Source organism: Calidris pugnax, unplaced genomic scaffold (genome assembly GCF_001431845.1).
Source record: "Calidris pugnax isolate Ruff unplaced genomic scaffold, ASM143184v1 scaffold103, whole genome shotgun sequence".
NCBI lineage: Eukaryota > Metazoa > Chordata > Aves > Charadriiformes > Scolopacidae > Calidris > Calidris pugnax.
The window spans coordinates 11,982,486-12,010,193 of NW_015090990.1; the positions used below are offsets into that span (position 1 = coordinate 11,982,486).

At 38.6% G+C, this 27,708-nt stretch overlaps 1 long non-coding RNA gene across 1 annotated transcript in view; it reads right to left on the reverse strand.

Annotated features, from left to right (window-relative positions):
• Window positions 1–8,068: 8,068 nt before the first annotated feature.
• LOC106895025 overlaps window positions 8,069–27,708 on the reverse strand; it is a 57,243-nt gene continuing 37,603 nt past the window's right edge. Inside the window, exon 3 of the long non-coding RNA XR_001413353.1 lies at window positions 8,069–9,062. This is a non-coding gene — a long non-coding RNA (uncharacterized LOC106895025). The remainder of the gene's footprint in view (window positions 9,063–27,708) is intronic.

A 27,708-nucleotide genomic window follows, 5' to 3' on the forward strand; every position in this document is an offset into this window, starting at 1 on the left:
GCCTGGCCACGGCGCGGACAGGGAGCGGCGGTCGTGCGTCTCGTCCGCGCTATTTCCGTTTAGTCTGTTATTTAGACTAAAAATGCTTGTTGTTGCAGGGAAACAAAACCCCCAACGGTAAATAAGCCGATAACTAATTGACTGACTTCTAGGTGAGCAGCTGTATAGCGGGTGTGTTGCTTCTTTCAGTCCAGCCTGCACTCCTCCAGTGCTGACTTACTCTCAGGTGAAGGCGTCTCAGATAAAACAATCTCATTGCTACCTGTATGAGGTTCATGTCAGACATAACGATAGCAGCAAACAAGCACTTGACTCTCTTTCCTGAAAGAAGAAACACCGTTGAAAGTCTTCCAGCATCTCTGTAAAACGTGAATTTACTGCCTGGATTTAATGCACTTGCACCTTGAATAACACCTACAGAATCATAGAATAGTCTAGATTGGAAGGGACCTTTAAGATCAACTGGTCCAACCATCAACCTAACTGATAAAAAAAAAAACCATCACTAAACCATGTCACTAAGCACTATATCAACCCGTCTTTTGAATACCTCCAGGGATGGTGCCTCAAGCGCACACTTCTGTCACATACAGATGTGCTGCTCGTTAAACATTACTTGAAATACGTCCAGGACGTCCATAATACGTTATACCCTGTTGAAAGTTACAATTCTGTTAGGATACCTGCTTATTATAGGGAGGTTTTTGGGCCTCTAAAAGTTTTAAGTTAGCAGTGGTAGTAATTCACACTAACAGAGGGCCTGAGGCTTATTATAGGCACAAATTTGTTTGGGTAGTGGAAAGTAATTAAATGCATGGCGGGGAGGGGGAAGGAAAGAGCCATCTAAGGTCTTAAAGTGCTTACGGTTCATTTTCAGCTCTTGTGAGATAATGAAAATAAACTCTAGGGGACACAGCAGATCAGGGTCAGAAAGGCATTAATTCAGCCAAGAGCCAGATGGTTTCTGCAGGGACATCTGTAACCGAGCCGTGTGGCATTACTGCTGCGCTGCTGGCCACCAGCGTCCACGTGCCAGTCCCTGTGCGTGCATACGTCCTGGGACACAGCACTTGCTGAGGGGAAGAAGGTGGCAACGCGGTGGGAGCCATTCTGGAAAAATGCTGCTTACAATTTCCCCTTACAGACAGAACGGAGAAACGCATCAACAGCAGAGTAATTCTGATGAGCTGAAGCGTATGTTGGCCTTATGCTGACTCACAGCCAAAAATACAGTGTTATCTGTTACTGCATTCCCTGCATTCCTCCCACGGCTGAAATTTGCTCAACTATGATATTCATAGACCTAATCCACAAGATTGTTTCCTGCGAGCAGCAGGTATTTCCCTGCAGCATCTCTGCAAGGTCCAGGGGGTGAAAGCGTGTCATTTCACGTGTCTTACTGCTGTTCCCTCCTCCCCTCCTGTGAGACCTGCACCCTCAATCATGTGCTTCAGCTGTGGCATGGAAAACAGCTCCTTTACTTTCTGACAACAAGGTAGCTGTCAAGAGGGAGGTATCTTCCACAGTACTGTAGAGTCCTTGCCCTCTCTCAAGCCCTCGGGGCAGCCCAGGTGGCCAGGTGTGTGGCCCAGATGCTGGGGGACACCTGGTTGTGCCTAACGTCGTGTAGCCTTCCTCTGCCACGTTTGGCAGCCGTGACACATTCCCTTGGTCCTCCAGGTTGATGAGCCAATCTGAGTCAGATTTTAGTGACTGCGGTCCTAAAACCTGCAAAACTCAAGTCCTCCCGAACATTTGGTAAAGCAAGAAGGGACTGGATAGCTGAACCGCGCACTTCAGGTGTAGGATGACTAAGACAGTTGGGTCGTAAGGGCCTAATCTCCTCTTTGTGTTGTGGTGCTGGCCAGTCCCACAAACGAAACACCACCAGTGTGGGGGGAACAGGATGCATGGGGGAACAAAGTAGAGATGCATTAGTTCCTGAAACAATAGGAAAATGTTATTGAAATGTTGCAGAAAACCAGCTAATTCAACATACCACAAAGAATGGAATAAACGTTGAAATCAAAATGGTAAACTGAAGAAAGCAAAATGAAGATGTTTAATTAAAAAAAAAAATACTATTCTGAAATTTATGACTCAAAGTTCTGTAAGAAACCTCGTGGGAAGTAGAAGTCCTGTTCAGTGCTGATTTTTGAGGAAAATTCCTTCAATACAGAGTTTTTGGAAATCTTCCATTGTCGTCTTCTGTAACATTTATTGCTTAGACTACGAATTTTAAGCTCAGTACTATTTTTGGAAAAGATAGTTCTCAGTGTCTTCTTGCTACTTTCTAAAAATTATTTACTATCAGGAATCTCAGATTTTTTTTCTTGTTCACAACAACTTATGCTTACATGCAGTCCTGGGAACAGCTAACATTTTTTAAATGACCTTTCAGGACACTGATTCGCTTCCTTTATTATTCAGCAGTCTCATTCTTCTATTAGTGCTTTATGTATACCCGTGTGTGTCAGTTCTCATTGTGGGAATGAAACAAGGCTTCTGCTTTTTGAGGATTAAGATGTTGATTAAAAAGAAGGTAGTTACTGAAAGGATGAGGTTATTTGTTACTCTTAATAACAAGGACACTTTAATGTGTACATGCTCTTACAGATTTATCATTGCTTAAATACATGCATATAGAGCAGTAGAGGAGAGTATTAAAAATTTAGTTGTGCTTACATGTTTAACACATCACATTTTATTCATTCTCATCAATATGGAAATAAAGTATTTATTTTGTGAGAATTATCTCGGGACAAGGCTATTTGTACTGAAACAAAATGTTTTTAAATCCCAGTGATGCAAACCACCTCCTCATTGCACCCTGTGGATTGCTTTGCAAAATCAGGACTACAAGATCCTCTGTATCTGATTCTTGCTTGAAGTAAAGCGTGGGGCTGATGAATTTGCAAAGCTGGGGCCTAACAGCTGTGATCTTGTAAACAGCAAGGGCTTAGCATGATGACTTTGATTGGGGCCTTAATGCTTAATTGCTTATGGATTTTTTTTTTATGTTTGACTTGCATATTGTCTAAGGTTAAAGGATAAGCTTAGTTATATAGCTTACAAATGTTACCGTAATTATGCGTCACTTTAAATAGGGATTGATTCTACCACCAGGTTCTATCATGCGGATGATTACCAGTGACATGAGGACGTTATATCACATAACCAGGTGTTGTGAAATGCTATAATTTAAAAGCACCATTCCTCCCCAACATTTATGCTCACATTGATTATATATTAGTAAATGTGTGGGATTTTTTTGATTCAAATATAGGAAAACATTTTAATTATCGTAAATTTCATGTAGTCATACCATATAGCATTTCATTCTGCAAAAGTAAGTGGATGCCATTAAGAGTCCATTGTCACTGGTGCTTTGTGAAGAAGTTCTGGTTTTCATGAACACATCTAGTTGGCTTACAAAATATGCAAAGGAGAGAATAGATTACATACATAATCAATTGCTTTGACATATTATTATGAATTCCAAATATTTGTTTCGATTCTGCTGTTATCTGTTCTTAGCATTCCTAAAACAATGCTGCCTCTTACTTTTCTTTCCTAAACCAATGCACCATCTCTGTTTTAGTAGGGTCACTAGTAATAATGAGATCCATGTTCAAAACACAGATACATCTCCTTTTAATATAAAAAGAGGGGAGTTTGGCTCAAACTCATAGCTAAGAGGTTGTTTACTACAGTTTTGGAGCCTACAGTCCAAATTCCTGATAATTTCTAGAGATACTTTTTGGGATTTGCAAAGCATATACTTGCCTGCAATTTCAATAGTGCCTTTATTGTCCTTCTTCTTACCTGTCCCTCACTTTCCCATGGCAGCACTATTTTCATACTGCCTGCTCGACCTTTGCTTTCAATTAACAACAGCTTATGAAGAGCATCTCTGGTTTCTGCTCTCTGAAGGTGTGATTCTTGGGGACACAGGGTGTTTGGCAATGTTTGTACTGCTTTCTGAGGAACACTGCTTATTGCCTGCTAGGAGAGACTGCAGGTTTTACAGAAGGAATCCCTAGATTTGCAGTTTACCACTCATGAAAGAACTTTACTCTCATGTTGTACTTACCAGGTTACCTGGAGACGGGGGTGTTTTTTTGGCTTGGTTTTTTTTTTTTATTTGACGAAATATTGCATAGGTAAAAGACTAATTTTATTCTTTTAAACTATAAAATTTCAATAATAGAAACTGTTGATGAAGCAATAAATAAATTTCTAAGATTAAACCTGAGTCACGTTCCTTCATGGGTACTTGAGTGTCCCAGCTAACTTGACAATTGCTTGGTTCCACACCTTGCCCCGAAATCTCTCAAAGCATTAGAAGCCCCGTTTTTGATTTCAGTGCTGAAACATCCAAACACTCCCAGCACTCCTTTCTCTTTAGGTCAGTTGACTTGTAGTTTTCGTAGCTACTCTTTTGTTTAACTGCTTCATGCAGACAGAAGGACACAAGACAAAGAATCCTGCATACTTCTTCAATTTTGTTCAAACAGGAGTCCAGCCCCCTGCTTTATAAAGTCTTGTTTCTTGTATTCTGCTCAGGGATACGACTTGCCTTTTCCTCCTACTTCTTCCCACGTGTTCTTAAATTACATATTCCTCTGATCCTTAATGGTACCACATTCCTGGCTGTGAGAATGAAATACCTGGTTTTCTCCTGAGTTGTTTTTCCAGTTTTGCCAATGACTTGCCATGATATATTGGGCTAATTCCTAATGTTCCTCGCTAATCAGAGAACCCTTTTGTAAAACAACACAGAAAACACAGTTTCCTGGGGTGTGTTGGGGGTTTTGAGATCTAGTTTATATTTGATTACAGTTTTTGTGTAATTTTTTTTTCTTTTGAGGATGAAACCATATGAATGCAATGCAATCAATATTTGTAGTTTGTTTTTTTTAAATATTTTCTGGTAACGTTAATTTTTAAAACTATGAACTCAATTTAATAAAAATTTCTCAAAGTTGGAAAATGCTACAAGTTGTTTTTTTTTTCATTCTTTGGTAAGGTTCTTAACTTATTTATTCTTTACTGAACATTACAGTACTTCTGTTTTGTCACATCTTGTAACACACCTGTAACACTCCTTTCATTGCAACAGGTATTAAAGGCTTAAATCCTCAGTGTTCAACAGAAAAATCCCAACACACTTGACAGACTAAGGCTGGTTAATGGGGTGCAGCAGTTTAAGACTTAGCCACCAAGATTTAAGGTGTCTGCTCCGCTCTTCTGTCCAAGTATATGATCCCACAGAAGAGCGAGAGGAGGGGAGCATCAGCCCATGACTGAGATGACTGTGTATGATATGCAGCATTTTAACTCAAATACCCTTTGATTTAAAATAGGTGCTAGTCTTTCCTCTCAGGCACTTGAAGTGTTTACTAAATGAGTACAAATATATTCTCAAACTTTTCCAAAATGCAGCAGTAAGTTGATGAAATTGTGCATTATATCCAAAATAAATACTATGTACTCCAGAGATAATAGCTATTTTTATTTACAAAGTCATAAAAGTCAACTTTCACATTCACTTTGCAATACTAAGATGGATACTCAATAAAGCAAGAAATCCCAAATCAAAACAAATGCAGGGATAAGATATGTTAAACAATAATAATTGGGAAAAGTACATGATGTTTTTTCTGCTTATAACTAAATTTTAACTACAGAATCTGATTTTTTTGGCTTTCAAAATGATTTGCAACTGTGGCACTTACACAGGAGACTGAAACTAGGATGTATCTGTACAGTTATACAAATTCTGACAATATGAATTGTTAAATGCTTTCACTACATGTTCCGTGAACCCACTGCAAATACAACATTGCCTGCCCGTGAACTCTCTATGGTTTCCCATTCTGCTGTGAAAGTAATCTTCTTCCTGACTCACACTGTGTGAACAGGTGTCATCAAATAAAAAGGCATATGGCATCAATGTGGCAGCAGCATCTCTCGAGAAGGACGTCCTGTGGCTGATGGTGCATGTACCATCGCTCAGGCTGTCCCTCCAAACGCCCTGGGAGAGCAAACATGGGCAGCTGGGCCTCCACCTCAGGGGGAGCCTGAGGACAGGGATGGGAAATAAACAGTCTGCTCCGAGGTGCCTTCGCCAGGAGACAACTGAAAAATGAGTTTATGTATCAAAAGCAGCTGAATAACACAGGGCAACATAAATTACACTCTTCAGTTTCTCTGAAAGCGGAGCTAGGGCTGGGAAGTTGAGATTCATTCAACAAGAAAGTGAAAGGGCAGTTTAATACTGAATGGAAGCAGTGAAGTGGGGTTTTCCCTTTCTCTTGCCCTAAGTTAATGCTTTTACTATTGGATTACGGAGTGAAGCTCCCTTCTGCTCATTTCTTCTCTGGTCTGCTCATCTTGCAGTCCGTTTTCTGCAGTGCGTCACCCTTACATTTTATTCCTCATCAGGGTGGATGGAGAATACCTTCAGTATTACAGTCAGTCTAGTTTTGTGGTTTGGTGACGTGCTTTAAGAGATGTAAGTTTTAATTCTATGAAAAGCCATGTGTGTGCAAAGCCTGCACTTCCCGAGTGAATGCTTTAAGGAGCAGGCAGCAGTGCAGTTGAATAACCCAGACCAGCCTTTTTCAATCTACTACACTCAATATCCCAAATGTACGGAGTCTGAAGTAGAGCAATGACTGCGGTTTCTGACTTGCAGAGAGTAGGACGAATTCAGGTGCATCCACTTGCTTGGTGTGTCTGGCACAGCTGCTTGCTCAGTGTTTGGGTCTTCTGAATTGCTTAGGAAGCACTCGGACCTCTGTGGTTGTGGTGAACGAAGCATCTAACTGCCGCAATCCTAATCACCCTGCAGGAGTGTAAGAGATGGCTAGGACCTCTTATCTCCATCTCAGTCTGAAGTAAATTGTTGCAATTAGAATGGAGCATGATTATGGAGTCTGAAAAAAATCCCCAAACCCAAAGACAAAAACACACAAGAAACAAACACACAAAAAATATCCCTGAAGAAGTGTATACTCAATCATCAGTCCTACATCTATGCACAAGTAATCCCAGAGTACTCGGAGGGCTGCCCCACGTGCAAAGGTCCCCCGGTAAGAGCACCTTCACCCAGTCAGGGCATGGCAGGACTCAGTTCAACCCTGCACTGAAACCTGACCACCCCAGTTCCAGTAAACTGCATAAAAGCAAGAGTAATTCATGATTGTTATTAAATAAACACATACTGGAATAAACTGCATGAGAGTGCTTTAACTGGAGTTCTTTGTAGATTACATTCACATGGGTTTATATGAGTTTCTGAGTTATCTCAGGGCACGTCTACTGCGCAGTGCAAGGTGACTGGAGATGCATGAGCTAAGTTAACTCTAAATGAGCTAGTTCTGGTACCAGAACCCATACAGCCACACTAAGTTGAAATTCGTGCTGTCTGATACGCCTTGTTTCATTAGGTTAGCACAGTGCTACAGGTAGGCTAGCAGGATCACATCACTTCTGGTATACGAATTAACTCATGTCAAGTAGCTTTATGTGTATTTAGGACAGCAATAATCAACACAGAATGCTTCTCCTTTTTTTAAGTGAGCACAATGATAGATCAGGCCTTAAAATACAGTAACACCCAATTCATACAAAATTAAATCAACATGAGAAGTTGTGCCTTCAGATAAGGCAAATTTAAAATATCAGTTTCTACATACTGAAAATGCTGAAAGCAGTGACAATTCAACTGAGACTAATAGCAATTAAACCAAACATAATTATAATCTTTGAAACCTGCACAAAGGGAGAAAGGATAATGTGTCCAACAAATTCATATTCATCAGCTTAATGTTGTGCATGAATACTCCATTAGTAAGCCACAGGAAACATAGTTTTAGTGATGTTGTTTTCCCATGGCAGATTTTGTCATTGTGCTTGAAATGATACAAGTTAAAAATCGTGCACATGCTGCGCTCCCTGGACTGATGCTTCTCCTGGCATAAGCAGCCGTAGCTCCGTCAACTCCCAGTCTTCTGCAAATAAGCAACAAGGGTTTGCATCTAGAAGCTCACTGAATGTACTACTGGAAAAGCAACCATAGCAGCTCCTCATTCTGGTAGCTGATTCTTTGCAGTTAATATCGCTTCATTAATGAATCACAGAATGATGGATTGGAGACCGGTTTCCCTGCCTGCTTTATTAGGAGTCCGGCATTTATACACAGCTAGTTCCCATTCAAGTTAATCAGTGTGACCTTTAGCATGCTGTAGAATTAAAATTTTGTGTAAGGCTTAGACTGTATTTCTAGATAGCTGTTACAATGCGCCAGCCCTAGGACATTACTCCATGCCTCAGCTGACACAAGAAATCGCATCCTCCGTGGTTTCGGTAGGAGGTCAGGGAAGCGAGAGGAGTGCAGCCAGCAAAGGAGGCCCGAGACAACAAAGCTGAATTTGTTTGGAAGCGGAGTGGGATGTGGCCACGCAATCCATCCTGCTGCCTTGTTTGTGGCAGCAGTAATCTCTGCTACAGGGAGTTAAGAAGCAACACGTGAGAGAGAGATTGAAAGATGGAAGCTCTTACATCATGTAATTACTGCTGTTTCAGTGGGATCTACTGTCTATGCTGTGATGTCCCATCACTGTTATATTTTAATAAATGTCAGAAGATCATGGATTTACAATATTAACTCATTTTAGTACCACAAATGGGTGACATTGGTGACACTCCATCACAAATTTTATTTTTTCCAAGAAAACGCCAGCAGACTCCTCGCTTGTTTGGAACCATCATCAAAGCAAAGCTATCCCCATGAGCTCAGTGTGTAGGCATGATCATATGTGGAACTTCCACACTATTTTCACTCTGTGAAAACACATCACATATGTTTTCTATTCTTTTTAATGACAGTCTCTCATCTGCTTCTCATAATAGTAAAAAATCTGCTCAGCCCCTGGTTAAAGCAGGTTCCCAGTCAGTATGCTAGGATTTCCTGTCTTTTCATTTTGTGGCAATGCTCTTCTTCGACCGGCTTCTAGGTCTGGAAACAATTCCTGTCCCTTCAGGCACCTTCTACCCTGAAAGTAACAGACAGAGTAAACATATTATTTAGAAAAGGAGGGCACAGCAAATGCAGATTGGCATTAAAAAATATCTTTTTTTACTCTCAGGTTTTGCTCATTACCATTGCTAATATTTATTTGTTTGTTCGAAGTCATTCCTGTTTAGTAGTGTGGTCTGAAGCCAGAGGTAGCTCTGTGGGTACAGGTCGCTCTGGTCTGTGTGAACTGCTGTTCTTCTGTCCTTAATTTCACTTTGTACTTATACATTGCAGAAGAATGCTGGTTCTTTTCCAGAGCAATGAGAGCTCATCAAACCAAGGTGTTACTCTGCATCCAGCCCCCTGAAGTTAGAATAAATATGTCTAAAATTTTGAGGCTATACCATGAACTGTGTCATCATTTGGCAGCCTTAGCTTATTTAGTAACTAAAATCCTTTCTTAGCAACTAAACCTCTTTCAGTTATGTTTTTGTTTCTTTGTACTGATTTTTTTTTTAGCCTCTGTGAAGTATTTTTATATCTCCTGGCCTTTAAAGAAAAAAATCTCTCTTGCTATTCTGCAGAGCTGGGACAGTAGAGCCCCCTCCTGGGGACGCGGCGTTCAGGGCCAGAAGGTGTGTTTGTGCCCAGAAGCCACAGGACAGGGTGTGATAAATGCACTTTTCTTTTGGCCTACCTGCATTAAACCAGTGATTGTACTGCATAATGCACTGGCTAATGGTTTCAGGGTTGTGTCCACATTCTTTGCTAAGCTTGCAAAGCTTACGTGATGTACTCCACTTACTGAAATCTTAATATATAATTTTACTCAAATTTTGCTCCTTAAATAGAAAGGGAACATGACTGTAAAGATATCAGAAACAAGAATATTCCATCCATACTGGAAATTCCATCTAAATTTTGTCCTGTATTAAATTGTTACATACTTCTAAAAATGTGCCTAGATGGTTAGACCATTCTTCAACTTCCCTTTTCCAAGCTAGAAACGGAAACTGTGTGTTCTTCCCATAGTTTATCCTTCACAACAGTTAAAAGAAAAAAAAAAAATAGGCCCCTGTTCCTTCTGTCACTTTTCTGCTATGTTTTAATGATTATTTCATTGAGCAGAAGCAGCCACTCAAGCCTTTATCTAAAAGACAAGTTAGCGTAACTATTTCTCAGCTACTGAACTGGCATTTGGAGGTTGTGTTCATCTGTCATCTCTGCGGCAACGCAGAAGGAAAGGTACTGTCTGACTGGAGCTGGTGACTGCCTGCAATTAATCTCATGTGAGATTAAAGCATAAATCCACTAGGGTAGATGTTGTATCATGATGTACTGGAAAGGACCTGACTATATATAGTTTGCCTTATGTTCAGTGGATGTGAAATGTTAAAAATATGTATATTAATTACTTCTTCTGAATTTCTTCAGTTTCTTGATAAATCTAACGGTCCTAATGTCATGACACAACATCCAGATATTGGCAGGACTTTGAGCACCCCTTGGAGCGCCTGGATCTTGCAGCATATCCAGCTATGTAAATTAATCTCAACAGAGATTTAAAAACTTAGAAGGTTGTTTGAAAAGATTTTCTTCAGAGTTTAAACACAGTAACAATAATGGGAAGATTATATTATTTACATTATAGTAAGATTATATTATTTATTATATACATAACTAACATAACTGAAAAAATAAAAGCAGGAGAGTACACTAACAAGAAAAGTAACAATTAAATTCTAAACTTGAGCATATTTGTATTAAAATACTTAATTCTGTAACAGCCAACCAGTGCTGCAGTAAGTATTACGTTTTGTACAAAAAATGAGGCCAATATTCTTTTTTTGGAAGTGATATATTTTAGTTGTATTAAAGAACAGCTCTTCACTATGTGAGATCAAGATTTGTGTTCAGGTGGAAGTGAACCTTCCCCAGCTTGTGATTGTAGCTGGTTTAAGTCCCTGCAGAGCCTTGACTCTGTCTCTTGTCTCTCATTTTAATCTTTGTAATTGCAAAGATAGCAATTGTTCCTTAGTCCTACTCAGAAGACTCTTTTTTTGTTTGGTTGGTTTTCCCTAGATCGAAGTTTCTTCTAGTGGTGTGCAATGGAAGAGTTAGCACTTCAATCAAAGATATTTCAGCCAATAAATAGAGATGCACTAAATAGATATAAACAATGACTTTGGAGTAACAGTGAGAGCGTGTATGTAATTCAATATGATTTTAAACAAAATATAGCTTCTGTCATGTTTAAAAATTTATATATTTAAAAACCAATTTCATAGAAATTGGCAAAATTATGTGTTCAAAATAACAAAAACAACTGCCAAAATGTTGATGCTCCCATTTGATAGTTTTACCAATTGCAGTGTCGTTGCACACACTGTATATTCAGCAGCAAGAGCTTTTGGCCTTTTTCCACTTTACCAAGAGACAGATGTAAGACCTGTTACCATTTTTTCCCTTTAAGTTACTATGGTATATTGTCTAAAATTTTACTGAGAGCAGCATTATCCAGAAGAAGTCACCATAGCAAACCCCTTTAGAAATGCATTCATCATGTCACAAAATGCTACATTTGTTAATTATCTTTTCTTAGCGCTATAGCAGACCTTCAAATTAATAGCTGTTGCAAACTATAGGCAAACAGTAGGTGCCTGACTTAATTAACTCTGACTCTGCGTGATGTGATTTGTATCTCAGCGTTGCTTGTGCTAAAAATGGGCACTGGTTTTCCTATGGCATATGGCTATATTTCTCCAAAGGGCTGTCCTATAGCAACTTTAGGATCTAGAATACTTTGCTGTTATTTGATGATTTAGTTATCATTATGGCCTGCAGGTCTAAAGATCTGCAAGTACCAGGGCACAGCTAATGGAGTAATGCCAAACTAATTGCATTATTGTTTTGATTAAGACCTCCTATAAATAACAAATATAAAACTGTTAATAGGAGTACCAGAACAGATTTGCTGTATGGTCTGGATAGAAACAGACTGTCTGATGACATGGGTGGGATCTTCCAAAAGGGCAGAATCCCACTGCACTCAAGGAAGAGATTCCTTATTTTTCCCTGCAAGGTTAAATTCTAACCCCAAGCACTGCCTCCTCCCTGCACCACTGTGGCCGTGCACAGGTCCCCTCAGCTACCCAGGGCAGGAACTCAGCTCCTCAGCTGCTGGTGTGGTTGTACTTCTTTGCTGTCCTGTTACTGGTAAAGTATCATGAAACTTCATGAAACTTCTGGGGACTCCATGACTGCAGCTGAACACTGAGAAAAATCCTTCCGGACAGATTTCAGTCCTCACTCTGGGGAGGATGACATAAAATAATAAAACTGTTCTCTTCTGAAAGCATAAAGCAATCACGCTCACAAAAAGTCCTGTGTGGATACAGGTGGGACTCTCTGTCAGTCATCTCTGCATCCCACTTAACAGGAGGCATGCCAGCACACTTACACATACTTCAATTTTTTACAGATCTGTAAAAAATCAAGGTTTTTCTTTCAAAATATGCAGTTGTGAATGTCCCATCCTTTTTGGTCATGGTGAAAAGACTTCTATATTTTCAGGCATAAAATGCAGCACAAAAATATACCAAAAAGTGGTAATTGTCTTTAACATTTTACTACAGAATGTGTGGCAAGTCCGTATCAGAAAATGTCATATACAATAACTATCAAGTAATTAACCAATAATTACATCAATACTTAGAGTCACACCATATTTTAATACCTGATGAATATTTTTTTGTTTGTTTGTTTTTAATGTTTTTTTTTCTCAGTTTTTAAATGTGAAGGGAGGTAATATACTCATCTTAAGGTTAGTAGTCCGTATCAGAAAATGTCATATATAATAACTATCAAGCAATTAACCAATAATTATATCAATACCTAGAGTCACACCATATTTTAATACCTGATGAATATTAATATTTTTGTTGTTTTTAATGTTTTTTTTTTCTCAGTTTTTAAATGTGGAGGGAGGTAATATACTCATCTTAAGGTTAGTAACTGTACTTTCTATTTTAAGTTGAGTCCTTACCGTCTTTGCAAAGTACCAAATGTTCCTATTTCCTATGAGAAGGGTTTCCAAATAAGCCTTTGGCAATATTTCTGAACAAAGTGGGACTACTGTAGAAATAAACTGGCTTTGCGTCTCAAATCTCCATGGGACTTATGAGGCAAAATGACTTCAGCGGAGAAAGTAGGTTAAAGCAAGGACAGTCAGCCTCCTCAATTAACAGAGCTGAAAATAAGCACAAATACCCACCCCATTCAGTACACTTAAGATTCAGTAGTTCTGAAAAACAGCACAGGTCAAAAAGAAGAAAACTAATAAGATTTTAAAAAACCTGCTCTGTAACTCTTGCTTGGATGAGGCATCCTGTAAGTCTGCTGTGACTCAGCTTTAAACTGGGTTCACTGTACAGATGTAATCTAAAAAATTTCATTTGATAAAATCCTAAAATTTGTTGGTAGTCTGGTTTTGGACATGAACGTTTCCTGAAAACCTAATTTGATTTTCTTTTTGGTGTGTGTTCCTGCCAGTATGCATTAATGAGTGTTAGAGGGTTTGGGGTTTTTTCGTCTTTTTTTTTAAGCATTGGATCATAGGTAATTTGCTTGTAATTTTGTTAATCAATTATTTTCAGAATTTCTTCTTTCAGGCATGGATTCTCTAGGAATTAAAATGTATTCCTATTTTTTCCCTACCTAGTAAGAATTAACAGGAGAAAGAGTGTTTTGTTAATCAATTATTTTCAGAATTTCTTCTTTCAGGCATGGATTCTCTAGGAATTAAAATGTATTCCTATTTTTTCCCTACCTAGTGAAACAGCTGTTGTTATTTTCTACAATACATAGTTGTTAGCAACAACAAGGATTTTTTCCCCAGCTCCTACCTATAGCTATAATAAGCTGTTACTTCTGGAAATCCTTTCTTAAATTCCCTAATATATTGTTCCATGGCTTCTCAGCTCCAGTTATGAATTACCTTGAATGCAGTTATTCGTTATTTACACTGAGAATTTTTCATAAGCACCAGAATTGACCAAGAATGCTTCTATCACTTATGCATCATTCTCTATAGTATCACCGTGTATCATTGTGGGAAATTAAATTCTGAGGGCAGAAGAATCTTATTTTTCTCAGGTTTTCTCCCTTCTTTTCTCAATGAAACAGTGCCCCCAAGAGCTTTTATTTAGGAAGGGGCAGTTTAAGAAAATTAGTCAATTAACTATTCACCAGTATATTAATCCCTAAACATAAAAATTCTGCCAAGCATTGCAGCCAGAGCTGGTTTGTAGGAGAGTCGAAAGACAGTTTAGTTTGGTTTTCTTATTTTGTACCCAGTAATGGAAAGTTAACTATATGGCTGAATTCTTCTAATATTTCCAGTATGGAGACTTCTGCCTGTAGAGAACACCTTTGCTGGCGTTCTGGAGAAAGGGAGGATGCGGTGTCTGCCAAGGCTGCAGAGCATGGCTTCTCGCAGAGTTCCTTTTTTGCTGGGCTGGTTTTGTCCTTTGCCGGTTGACATGAGGACAGCTGGCAGCAGTCCAGGAGGCAGCAGGAAGCACTGCGTGTTTGTTTGTTTGTTTGTTTGTGTGCGTGTGGATAAGCAGAGAAGAAAGATGGCATGAAGTGAAGAAGAACAAGGAGACAGCACACAAGGAACAGCCTTAGCTACAGCAGAGTCATAAAAACACAAATAACAGCCTATTAGGCATTTTCCCTAAAATACATCAAATACACATGAAAATAATCATGAATAGCCTGTAAATCTCATAGAGACAGATTTTTATAATAACCTGAAGTGATATAATTTTTTAGCATTTTTCAGTGACATCATTACTTCATTACTTTTTCTGAGAAATACACAACAGTTGATTGACAGCATCATGACTGTTGGAAAACTGAGGAATCATCATCACAGCATCTAGTAAATTCATCATCCTCAAAGGAGGAATTTTTTTAAGCAAATTGGGAAACAAAAAACAACGGTTTATCTGTCAATGAGCCTTTACATTCAGAGAGAACATGAGGGAGAGGGGAAGGGCAAGAGAGAAAAAAAAAGGCTTGAAAACAGGAAAGGATGCCACTGGGGGAAAAAAATCCCTTCACTAATCTTTGCATTCAGTATAGAATTGAATTTAATGTATTATTAGTACCACGGAGAATAAGAGCAAATAAGCAAAAAAGAAAAGAAAAGGGTGGGTTTTGTGGAAAACTAATCTCTGGCTGCAGTCTGCAAACTAGCTTTGTAAGTATTTAATTATAATCCAGAGCTGTCTGCAGATTACCTACCATACATGGTCAGGACAATTTGGACTGTGGATCTTCCCAGAAAATATGATACTCAATCTAATCTGACTGCTTGATAGTATATTAATGTTGCAGTTACCTACAGAAAAGTAGCAATTTTTTATAGTTAAGTAAAAGAGTGATGCTACAAGTTTGAACATGGGCACTAAACATTTAGCGCCAATTAGCTCATTAGCAAAGGAAGAGAAAGGGACTGGGGACAGTGGCTGAGAGGCTGAGGTTGGGTTTGTGAGAGGAACAGCCAGGAGAAGCATGCATGGACCTTCATTGCTCCATAATGGTCGGTCTTCTCCTGGGGTAACCAACCTTACTGGTAAGGAAAGCAAGAAATAATGAGCTCCACACCAATGAGAACTATTTCAAAATAATTTAAAATGAAAGGTAAGAGCATCTTCCTTACGCAGCAGTTACCCTATACAGCAGTGAGAAATTAAAATTCATGAAATGGAAAAGAAGAATTCCCTGTCCTGGCAGTCTCCCCGTCAGTCCCGTATACCGCAGTCACTGGCAGATGAGCTTTGCAGCATGCTGTGATGTTTAGCAATATAGACTATTTCACACCAAAACTGAAAATCTGGGAGAGTGTAAGTGCAAGGCTATCAAAGTCACACATTCACACTCTTCAGCTGATTTTCCAGTGCCCAGCTGAGGCACCTTCTGGCTTTAGCAGGGTCCCCTGGTCCCCTGGCTTTGCTCACTCTTAGTCTCTGCTGGTCCGAGACAGCTGTCTCCTCCACAAACAAAATTTGTTCCTCTCCAGTATTTCTTATTGGTGCCCTAGTATTGTCTAACCCTGAAAAAAACTCTATCATTAACAGAACATTGGGTAATTCTATGTCTTTCTCTCCATCCCATTGCATGCGTTCGCCATAAGTTGAAATTTATAAATGAAATTAAAAGACATACATATGCAAATAATTGCTTTAAATAATTTCCAGTAACCTATCACAGGAACAGCTTGGGACTTCATCTACCACAGAAGAAGGAAGTTTAGATAGTAGGCATGGTCTCCCAAAATAGCCTGCTAATAGCTCTCCCTAGCAGAGTGGTCTAGTTTTCTCAGGTATATCTCAATTTAAACAACAGATGATTTCCAGCCAGGTCCGAGGCCACCGGGCGCTTTAGGGGTCAAAGCCAGCACTTTGAACTCTAATCTGGACACTATACAGAGAATTTCAAACTGATAAATAAGTGTAAAAGGCTTGTGATGTGATAAGATCTGTGCCAGAGAAGTAATGCAGTAAACTAGATGATGTTGTTCAGATCAAGCGAGCAGCTGGCCAGATATGGTTATTTCTGAGTTGTACAGATATGGGTGAATGAAGATAAGTACGAGAAAGAGAAAACAGTATAAAACACACGTACAAGAAATAAATCATAGCAGTCCTAGGTACTCCCAAGTTCCCAAGAAAAAAATGTGGGAGCAGCACCAGAATTAAGCTTAGCTCTCTTTGTGACACAGCTTTGTTCTCTGCATAGGACATTCTGCAGCCTCCCTCAGCTTCAATACATGTTCTCCAAGTTTTTTTTTACATGGAAATTGTAAACTCATTCTGGGTCACAGAATGTGTCCATTCTTTATCTCACTGAAGTAAAAAACTTAATTATTCCTTGCTGTATTAGAATTACAACTAATTAGATTCCCTAAAAATAATGAAAGAAATGTGCTGCAATTTATCTGTCAAAAGCATCTATGTAAACAATCTTTTAAAGGATACACTGGCTTCTCAAATAAATATAAATAAAGATCTACTCTCTTAATCAGTATTTTATGGATCTTCATAGCTTTGATACCACACATCTAGTTTTTCCAGTCTGCACACACCTTTAGGGTAGAAGAATAAACTCTAAGAAAATGAAACAAGTACGCTGAATTTTTAGGTGCCTTGTGATAGTTACAGACACTTAGGGGGGAGCCACTTGTCTTTTGTGCTTGATATAAGCACATGAATGCCATGACACAGCTAATCAGCATGCCTTTTCACTATGCATTAAGCACATTATATGCATTCAGTGGATGTATTTTGTTCTGATTAATAATCTGACAAATTTTTGAGCTTTAGGAAATATTTCACTATCTAACATTCACAGATAGAAAAATAACTTGCATTTTTTTCTAGCATTCAAAATTCAGCATTTGCCTTTATCTGGAAAGTTGTTCTTTTTAGCATTAACCCAGTCAAATATGAAACTTGAACGGTGTAGTAACGAGTATGACATTCCATTTCCCAGTACAGCACATAGTTCTGCTGCTCTTAAAATTTCTTGCCCTTGACAATTGGAGTCAACAGTTGTCAACTTGAATTAGCAATATCAAAATAGGATCCCACACAGCAAGTCACTTGCTGGTAGAGCAACGATCTGTAAGCACGTATGTAATGTTACTCCTGCTTGAAACTATAGTATTCCAGCTTTGCATTTCTTAGTTAGTTGGAGTCTGTATGTGGGAAATGAGGTCTGCTTTTTTTTTTTTTTTTTTTTTTTGGGGGATATTTGTAATTAATTTCCCCATCTATAAAAGAAATTTCTACTTCAAATTAGAAGTAATTTCAATTGCAAAAGCAGGCACTATTTTTTCCCTTTCTTGATTTGATTTCTATGTGACAGTAAATTTGCCAAAGACAAAATGTTGGGGTGAAAAAAGGGAGATAATTGATGGTTTTATAACTGGGGTTCAGGGAATTTTAAAAAATATGGGAGAAAGGTGACCTCGGCTCAGAAGCCTCCCTGCTCATTACCAGATGGCTGTGGTTTAATGATTCCACTGTGGTGCAAAGAAGGAATCAAATTAGATGTTGTGTGAAGCTGTCATTACTCTGTGTGTTTCTCTGTACAGTTCCAGCTTAAAGCACGTCGTTCCTTTCATAGCAGCCCCTCACATTACTGTATCTCATCCTTTCCACATCAAAGTGCTGTCAGCACTTTCATAGTATAAAAAGGATGCAGAGATAATTTTACAATACATTCTCTTCAAACAGCATTGACTTGTGCACTTGCAACATTTCTTTTTATTCTGGGATTTGCAAAAGAAGATGCACTAAAATGAGTAGCACCTTAAAAATGAACAAAACAAGGAACAGGAACATCTATTTAAAATTGGACCAAAGCACCTCTGCAGGGATGGTGGGGATTTTAGAAAGGCAATTCTTCTCAAGCGCTGTCTGAATTACATTTCAGTCAGCTAGGAAGAACAAGTGTGAGTGTGGAAAACACGTCCATTCTTTGAAAAGCAGGGATCGTCTCTTTTACTAGCTGAAAAAATATAGTACCTTAAAAAGTCTTCAGTGAAATATATAGTAAGTCAGATCTCACTCCCAATATCAAAGGCATAGCCTCAGCTACTAACCAGCACGTAGAGAGCTGGGCTTGCTGTGTTGACCTAATAAAGCTTTATGACAAAGTTAAAAAAAAAAAAAAAGAACACAGGAAGGAAAAGAGTAAAAAGCAGCAGAAAGACAGGACTTTGTAGGACTGGCTTTAACTTTGTCGGACTTTCTTACAATCCACTCTGTCAAGAAATGTGCTTTCTTTTTAGATATTCATTATGCAACTACGCATATATAATCTGTAAGTGTTTCACATTGTATTTCCTAGCCATGTTTGTCATTTGCCAGCATCTATATAGGAGGTTGTCACAGAACTGGGTAATGATAGGATGGGGAACAGAAATGTGAAAAACTGGTAGATGAACTTCAAAAGGGAAGGCAGCCTTTGCGTTGGCAAGCAGACAAGCTATTTGGTGTGGTTCATCTGCCCATCTCCCATTTCAGGTATTCTCAACAGCTGGGATTGGAGTGATATGATGTAGGACTTTGCCTCTTTCCCCTAGTGGAAGGATAGAGGTTTTGGATCTTAGTATGTCATTGGTGCTGAACTGTGCTTACTACAGTCCATCTTTCCAAAACAAATAACATACTTAGGTTTTCTGATATTCCTCCTGCTACTTTCTACATAGGCAAGTAATGACATAACAAGCCCTGGAGTTCCAGGTGGATGTGGTGTACCATTCTCAGGAAGACCTGGGGATCCTCGCCATGAGATGGGAGTTGAAGGCAATACAACACAGAGGAAAAATTCTGGACAGAACAGGCCTATGTATTGCCACAGAACAAGAAGGCTTGATCAGTGGGCAGGAACTGTATGTTTCTTTCACAAAGAAATTCTAGAATTTTGGTTTTATCTCAAATGTCAAATAATTATTTTTGTTTACAACATGAATTAGAACTACAAATCAATAAATTACTATCAAAGTGTTGCATTTCATTTTCAGGGTTATATTACAATGCTCAAATAGTCTTTTTTCAAAATACAAAAAGCAAAGAATTACTGTGAAGTGAAGTGAGCATGTTCACATGAAAGCATAATGTTCAATGAGAGAAGGAGAAAAGTGACTATTTGGATAACTTATTTTTTTTAACTTGATGGAAAAACCATTTCAAAATTTTGGGAATGAAAGTTTAGATCTACATATAGCATATTTGTCTGATTCATCTCTATCTAAACACTGTTCACCTTTGTCTTGGAATTATAAGATTTGCACTCAAACATATTTCTTCTTTCCTCAGTCATCTTTTGCTCCCTTGTCTTGTTAGCATATGAGTGTCAGTAGTGTGTCCTTGCCTCTTCATGAACGCAAAAGGACAAACTCTTAATAATAACGTCTCATCCTACATAGAGGTCACAAACTGATCCTGGTTATGTGCGCGTAAAGCTGGAGAAACCCAGCCCAAGATCCATGGACTTACTCAGGCCTGAAATCAATTATTACTCTGGTGTAAGTGAGATGGAGCCCAGTTCTGGCATTGAGATGCAAATGGGGACGGCGGGGACCGGGGGAGCATCACCCAGGCACGCGGGCAGCCGCCCGGTCACACAGAGCTCCTTGGCACTGCTGGTGCAGAACAGGCCAGCGACAATGCCGGGGCGTGCCGGGGGCTGCATCCCGTGTCGCTACACGGGCAAGGAGCAGCCAGGGAGACATTCAATAGAAGTTGGTAATTGTTAGGCAGCCATGCAAGAATAGAAACAAAATGCGGCTTGAATTCTCCTCCCCCAGCCCGGCCCCTGCGATTATGCCTCCGGTAACCACAGTGGTTGCTGGCACCCTGCTGGAGACATCTCCGAGTCTGCTGGGGGGGCCCTGAAGTGCTGACGAGTTCCTTTAATAACCAGTATTATGCTTTTTCATACCTTTCATGTTTCTGAAACGGTTGTTGTGCCCATTTTTCCATTTCAGTCCCTGGCATCTGTGGGCGCTGGCGCTGAAGCAGACCCCAGTGGGATGCCTGGAAGGCAGCGCTGTGCCAGGTTAGTGACGGGCTACATCAGTGGAGATCAACTGATGCTTCCTGACACCCACCCTGTGAGAGCCACCTTGTAGGAACAGGCTGTAAACACACACCACAAAGTCCCTTTCCATCTCCTTCCTGTGCCTTACCACCTACTGCCAACCAACAAGTAATTAAAAAGATGAAGTATATTGTACCAGTTTAAAAATTACACCTCTCACCCGACGTGTGTCATTACATCTCTTCTTAGGCAAAGAATTTAACCCAAAGTTGCACATATCTCCTATTAGTGGCTGAATCTCAGCTGTTCTCGCAGGGGTACCCCAGTAGCACAATGGGATGCTCCGGGGGGGTAGGATCTGCAGACCCCCCCCGGGAGCCTGCTCTCAGCTTGCATTGGCTTTAATAAAAGGCAGAGATGCTTAAGTGTTTTGCTTCTTTTGCTAGATGAGTATTTCCCATATAGTGACTATTACTGTATATAAGACAAAATAAAACTGATTTTTTTTTTATCCTTGGTGTTATTTATCCTCTTCTGTTTTTTCCCCTCAGGTAGTTATGTTAATAAAAGTGAGGAGCAGAAATATTAATTAGGCAGCTAATTCTGAAAGCAAAGAATGACATAAAATTTAACAAGAAAACTAATCCTCCATTTCTTTTTGCTTAGTTTTTATTACAATTATTTAATGCTCTTTACTTTTCTCCATTTGTTATGCTACAATTTGAAAATCTGGGAAAAAAGTAGCAAATAAATATATAACACTTGATAAACCCCTTGATCTATGACAAGCAGTGGATAAAGCCTCATGTGGAAGGGATGAACAGTAAATATTCAGGAATGGCTTCATTTTTCTGAAGTTTGTTTCTTTTCTTTTTTTTTTTTGCTTTTTTTTTCTCTTTTTTTTTTTTTTTTAATTCAAGCATACAAAATATCAATCAAATTTGCAGTAAATTTGAACTAACTTATCTTGTTCTTTGCAAACAGAGGAGTTCCATCAAGGGCAATATTTTCCTCATGGATTTGCCACTTTATTTTGAAAAGTATCTCAAATAGGGAAATTTCCTTGTTTCCCATTTATCTCCCATTGCAAACTCCATGTAACAGTACAAGCTGTTGTCATATTTACCATATCAATATGCTGCTGCTAAAACTGAGGGTGGTAATTTTCTTCATCCATAGCACTTCTAGACAACTTGTACATGTATCTATTGTACATTCTGCCCACTAGTTATGTAAAAAACAATGTAAAAGCTAATGAGAAAACTGCCAACTTCTTTATTACCACATGTTCATTAAGCTCTTCCAGTTAAAAGATTTACTACAGAGTCATAAAGGTACCAAATTAAAGCCAGTGTTTGAGGAACACCCTGTTTCAGTGAGTGATGTATCTTTGCTGTACATAGGCCTCAGAGCTGGCAAGAATCAGGACAACAAATGACAGCATCTGCCCCAGCCCAAAGTCCCTGAAACATCCAGAGGAGTCCCTATGCAATGGCTGAGGAGGGCAGGGATTCACTGCCCCAGATGTAAGAAGGAACATCATTACTAGAGCTTTGGAGAACTGAAGTGTGGTTGGGACTAATAGGTCAAAACAAAGGCATTTTCTTCACTTCAGCGTTACAGAATGAAATTACATGAATTAGTAAAAAAAAACCATACTGAGGACACTGAAGATAGAAAGTGTTACGTTTCTAGTTATGGGTGCAAAAGGCTGTCGCAGCCATGCCTGCAGTAGATGTCATGCTGTGGGCCGTATGCTTTTAAGTTTCTCAGCAATTAATGAAGCCATGACTCTGCTTCCCCCAACCTCACCCACACATCAGCAAATTACGGGGTGTGCAGCCCTGGCATGCTCTCTCCCAGTGGTGATACTTTGAAAATCAAGTCTAAATACATTTTCTTCTCTCAGGGAACACATAATAATTCCACTGACAAGCACCAAGACAAGACTTTGCACAGCAACTTTGTGATGCAAATATCCTAGCTGTGACTAGTGAGCTAATTGGACTGCGTAGGAGGCACACAAGTGGAATTCCAGTTTTATATATGGGCACACACTAAATAATTTGTAGGAATTGTGATCTAGCTAACCTCCTTTCTGCAGATCACCTACCAGTTCTATAGCATTTATTTTCTCTTGCTAGCCACAAATCTGAGATGGCCCTGGCACATGTCAGTCAAACTTCTAGAAATATTGTTCCTCATCCTTGCCACTGAATGTATTGACCAGACACAAAATTAAGTGATAGGCTGATTAGTTATTTACCCGAAGACTCTTGTAGCAGACAGAAGTAAGAAATAAAGACTGCATTTTGGGCCTTATTCTTCCTGAGCTGCTGAGTCACCTCATTTTCTGCAGACTTCAGTGAGGAATGGAAGGCAAAAGCCCTTCATGGAACAGTATCTTTGGAGAGGAGCGTTGTCTCACGACGGCCAGCAAAGCTAAACTGGCAGTGGGGACAGCTTTTGCCTTCAGTCTACATCTGATACTGCTCAAGTGACATTACTCAGAATATTACATAGTGCTGGTATGTCGGAGCAGAAGGGCATTGCTGTCACCAAATTCTGCACTTGTACTTAATGAAATAAAAGCCGTAATAGAATATATATATATATATATATATTCCCTTCCTCTGTTACTATGGTGATTAGTCTGAAAAAGGTACTATAACAAACACAACAAAAAATAATTATTCCATGTAAAAACAAACAAGCCCCTTGCTCTAGTTCCCTTGAAATGTCAAGCAATTTTGACTGCAATGCTAAGTATCTGCTAAGAGCAGTGGATTGCTATGATGCAGCTGGAGGGTCTCTGCTTTATAGAAATAAAACTAATGAATTAAGAAAAAACCCAACACCAATATGATAAGTTTGCTTTACTTGAGTTAGTTACTATGAGAAATCACTGAAAAAAAGAGGCTTTTACCATTATTATTTTTTTTTAATGGGAGTATGCCCATGGTGCTAAAAGGGTGAATATATAAAAGCAGTGAATTGTAGAATCTTTAACGTTGACCTTCTTTTGATAACTTAGCTTTGGCATAGCCTCTGCTTGTAAATGAGAGCACTCAGTTTGGACTGCTGGCTTAAATTCACTGTCTGGCTACTGAGCTTTAGCAGGTTTAGTGCTTCTCTACTTTAGATGCTAGCGTTTGTATGTTTTTTTTCTCCCCAAAGAAGTAAATTATTTATAGAGCGCCAACCTTTTTTAACCTAGCTTCTGACAGGCTGGGATTTTTCCAATCTCAGTTGAAACTGTCTAAATAATTTATCAAGTATTCTTTCAAAGTACAATGAATTCTGAAACCTAAGAAATGTTAAATGAGATTCTTTGCCCTTCCAGTGTGAGTGGGTTACTGAGGTTAAGCTAATATTTTCTTTGAACTTTTCTCAGTCCCTGTTTTCTCCCATTGTACAGAGCCCCCTTTTTCTCTCCTACTGTCGGTCTATTCATTTTCATGACATTTTCTATTTATCACTTTTCCTTTGTGTTCCTGTATCTCTTGCTAACTCTTCCATTGCTGATGTCTTCCTATACTTCTTCTTCCTAGTTGCAGTCAGACAGTTTTCCCTTTAGATGGTCCTTCAGATAGAGGAACCACTGATTTCTGTGTCCCAACCTGTACAGGCAGTTTTCCGGCCAGTCAAAGGTTCTCAGTGTCTGATTTTTCAGTCCAGCCTCAAATTTAACTAAACCTTCTCCTATCTGCATAAAGCAAACAGTGATAAATCAGAGAATTGTTTGGGTTGGAAGGGACATTTACAGGTCATCTAGTCCAAATTCCCTGCAACGAGCAGGGACATCTTCAACTAGATGAGGTTGCTCAGAGTCCAGTCCAACCTGACCTCAAACGTTGCCAGGGATGGGGCAGCTACCACCCCTCCGGGCGACCTCTGCCAGTGTTTCACCTCCCTCAGCATAAAAATTTCTTCCTTGTATCCAATCTAAATATACCCTCTTTCAATTTAAAATCATTACCCTTTTTCCTGTTGCTACAGGCCCTACTAAAAAGTCTGTCCCCACTCTTGAACAGTCTTGAGATCTTTGGTAGAGATGAGCACAAAGAAGTTTGCATAGAACTTGGATCTGCAAACAACATGTAATCTTGCAAGGATGTATTTCCAGGTCAGGTATCTGACCCCCTTCCCCCCCCGCCCCCCCTTTATTTCTGTCTGGTCAAAATTTCCACAAAGATAGACTTTTCTATAAAACTTGAATAATTATGTTTCAAAGGTATTAGAAATTTATGAAAACACAAAAAACTACCAAACCAAAACCAAAATGACTAGAAATATAAACAGAAGAGAACAACAACAAACCAATTCAAAATGACTTGGGCTATTCCAAATTTACCAGCAGGTACTTAAATCCTTTTAAATTTTTGCCAAATGGTGGCTTACTTTACCTCAATCAGTTCATACAATGTCACTCACAAAAGAACTTCCAGTTTCCTTTTCGGAAAGAAAAAATAATGAAGTAGCACCCCATAGAGATTTTTATTTAGACTCAGCAATTCAGTACCATATCCATTATAAATTAATGATATCATGAGCTATACTCCAAGACATCTGAAGTAATATCACAGTTGAAAACAGCAGCAGAAACACAGACTAGCAGCTGAGTGTCTGTTACCTCTGCTGTACGGTAACTGTTTAAACCGAACATTACCCCTTTAAGGAAGCTATTTAATTTTAAGATTTTAAAGCAAGTCACTGAGCCATGAAAGCTGATTTTTGAGAAGTTGACCTGCATGAGTCCCCAAGTCAGAGAAGAAATAGTGCCCAGACATGATCTTGTAGGAAACAGTAATACAAGGCAGTAGTTATATGGCTAACCCAATAACTATAAAATAGAATAACTCTTTATTTTCTTTGTCTCCTACGTTTCATTATGATGTCACGCAGCGTTCCTCAGAGGTCTTGCAAGGCAACTTCTTCCCCCGTCTCCCTCTTCATCCTGACTTTTTGTTTCTGTCATAGTCACAATAAATGCCTTACACAGACCGAGCATAAATTGACCAATGCTCACTACAATCAACCTCCTGCTGTCCTAAACCCACACGCTGCAGGTTCCACTGTTTGGGCCCACTTTTTCTTGAACAACAATGGTAGGATAGGAATCAGAAATAAAAAAACGAATCAAAACAAAAACAAAAAACAAAACAACAAAAAAAACCCCACAATAAAAAAGGAAATGCGGACAGTAACTATCAGATAAGCTCCTTATAATTATTCTTTACAAATTACAGGTATATTGCATTTTTTTATATTTTATGCTTACTGAAATTTGCCATCTTCTGAATTACATTTAATTCCTTTTCTGAAGGATTCCTGACACAAAACTACATTCTGGCTTTAAGTCTTAAAAAAAGAGATTTGTTACATCACAACCTTGGGTTCCTATTTCACTATATATGGTAAAAAGATCAGTCCAGAATAAAGCTTTGATCTTAACTTGAAGAGTAATATTTTTTCCAATGTATGGCTACCATGATATTACTAAAAATACTTTAAAACTGTATGTGTAAAGATTTTTTGAGATATGCAAGTTTGCTTTATTTAATGGTATCTATTTGTAGATAATAATTTTTTTTGAAGTCTCCAAAATTTTAAATTCACTGCAATACTCTAGTTTCCCTTTTCTATTTTATAACAGTGTGAAATTTAATTGTGAAGAAAGCTTTGTTTTTCACTTAATAGCTATCCCTGCTACAGTATTTTTCTTTTTGCCAGAGTATACCTTGTTCTCAAGAAATAGGAAAGCTACGTTCATTAACTCAGAGTTCCAGTAGATGGTGCTCCAAGTACAAAAACACACTCTTCAACATATTCATAAATTTATATGTTAATTTCTTGAACGCATTACATGTTCATTAATTTACAGGTCTTATATGTTCATAAAGATTGATAATATGGAGGCACAGTGGTCTATAAAAAATTTGAAAACCAGTAGTTCTCCTATTCAAAAGTGTTGGAAGCTGTTGGCTAGATATTTCCCCTAGTATATCTATCACTATAGCACATCATTTAACTTCAGTGTTAATGGTTTTGGTCCTTGTGGTACAATAGACATGCTAACAGCATTAATTCTTTTTTTTTTTTGCTTGCTTGGAGCTTATGCATAATGTTGTCAAATACCAAAATTTACTGCACCCCTCACCAGTACGGTGTAGTAATTTGAACAGGTACCTAGATTTTAAAATACAGCTGGTATTACATACAAACACGCACACTCACACAGATTCGCCAACTGGAATACACAGACAAATGCTTTTAAATAACTATACATTCATCTGACAACTCACTCACAGATATCTTTTAAATAAAATATAGTCAAGTACCATAAAGGAATTACTGACATGACAATGCCTTCCTTGTGAAGTGTCTCCATGTGCAATGTTTCTTTATAAAAAGATGTAAGACAAAGTTATGAATACAGAACTGCACTGAAGATCTGGAAGTGTTTGCAGTGCCAGTTGTGTATAATCACTTCAATGCTGTAATTGTTTATATTTTGTATAATCTATTTTTAAAAATAACATTTCAAATCTTTCTGCATTTAAAATGGTTGAAATGCTTATTGCCAAAACACAATATGCAAAAAAAAAAAAAAAATCTCTAGCAAAATTTGAACTAGAAAGGTTAGTATTCTAAGAAAATAAAAGTGGGCTTAAAAACGTTTTATGTATTCTAACATATTAGTGCCTTATCAGCAACACAGCATATTGTTCAATATGTATGGAAAAACTTTTAGATTAGAGTGAAGTGGGCACACGACACAGTAACAGTAACAGTGTTAACTTGTTTTGAAGATGCCTTGTGTTTGCATCGGTGGCAATCCTGACGGATACAAATTCTTTCAAATCCATGGATAGTTAAGTTTCAAATGTGTACTAAATTAGAAGACTGATGTTTGCAGAACATAGGTCTGCACGATTATTAATTGCTATTTTTATTTTAATCGGTTGATAATGTTAAAATATTCCATGTATACATTTATCTGTCTCTGAATGTAGGTATTTTCAGTGATGTGGCAACGACAGCTTTAACGCGAGCAGACTTGGTCA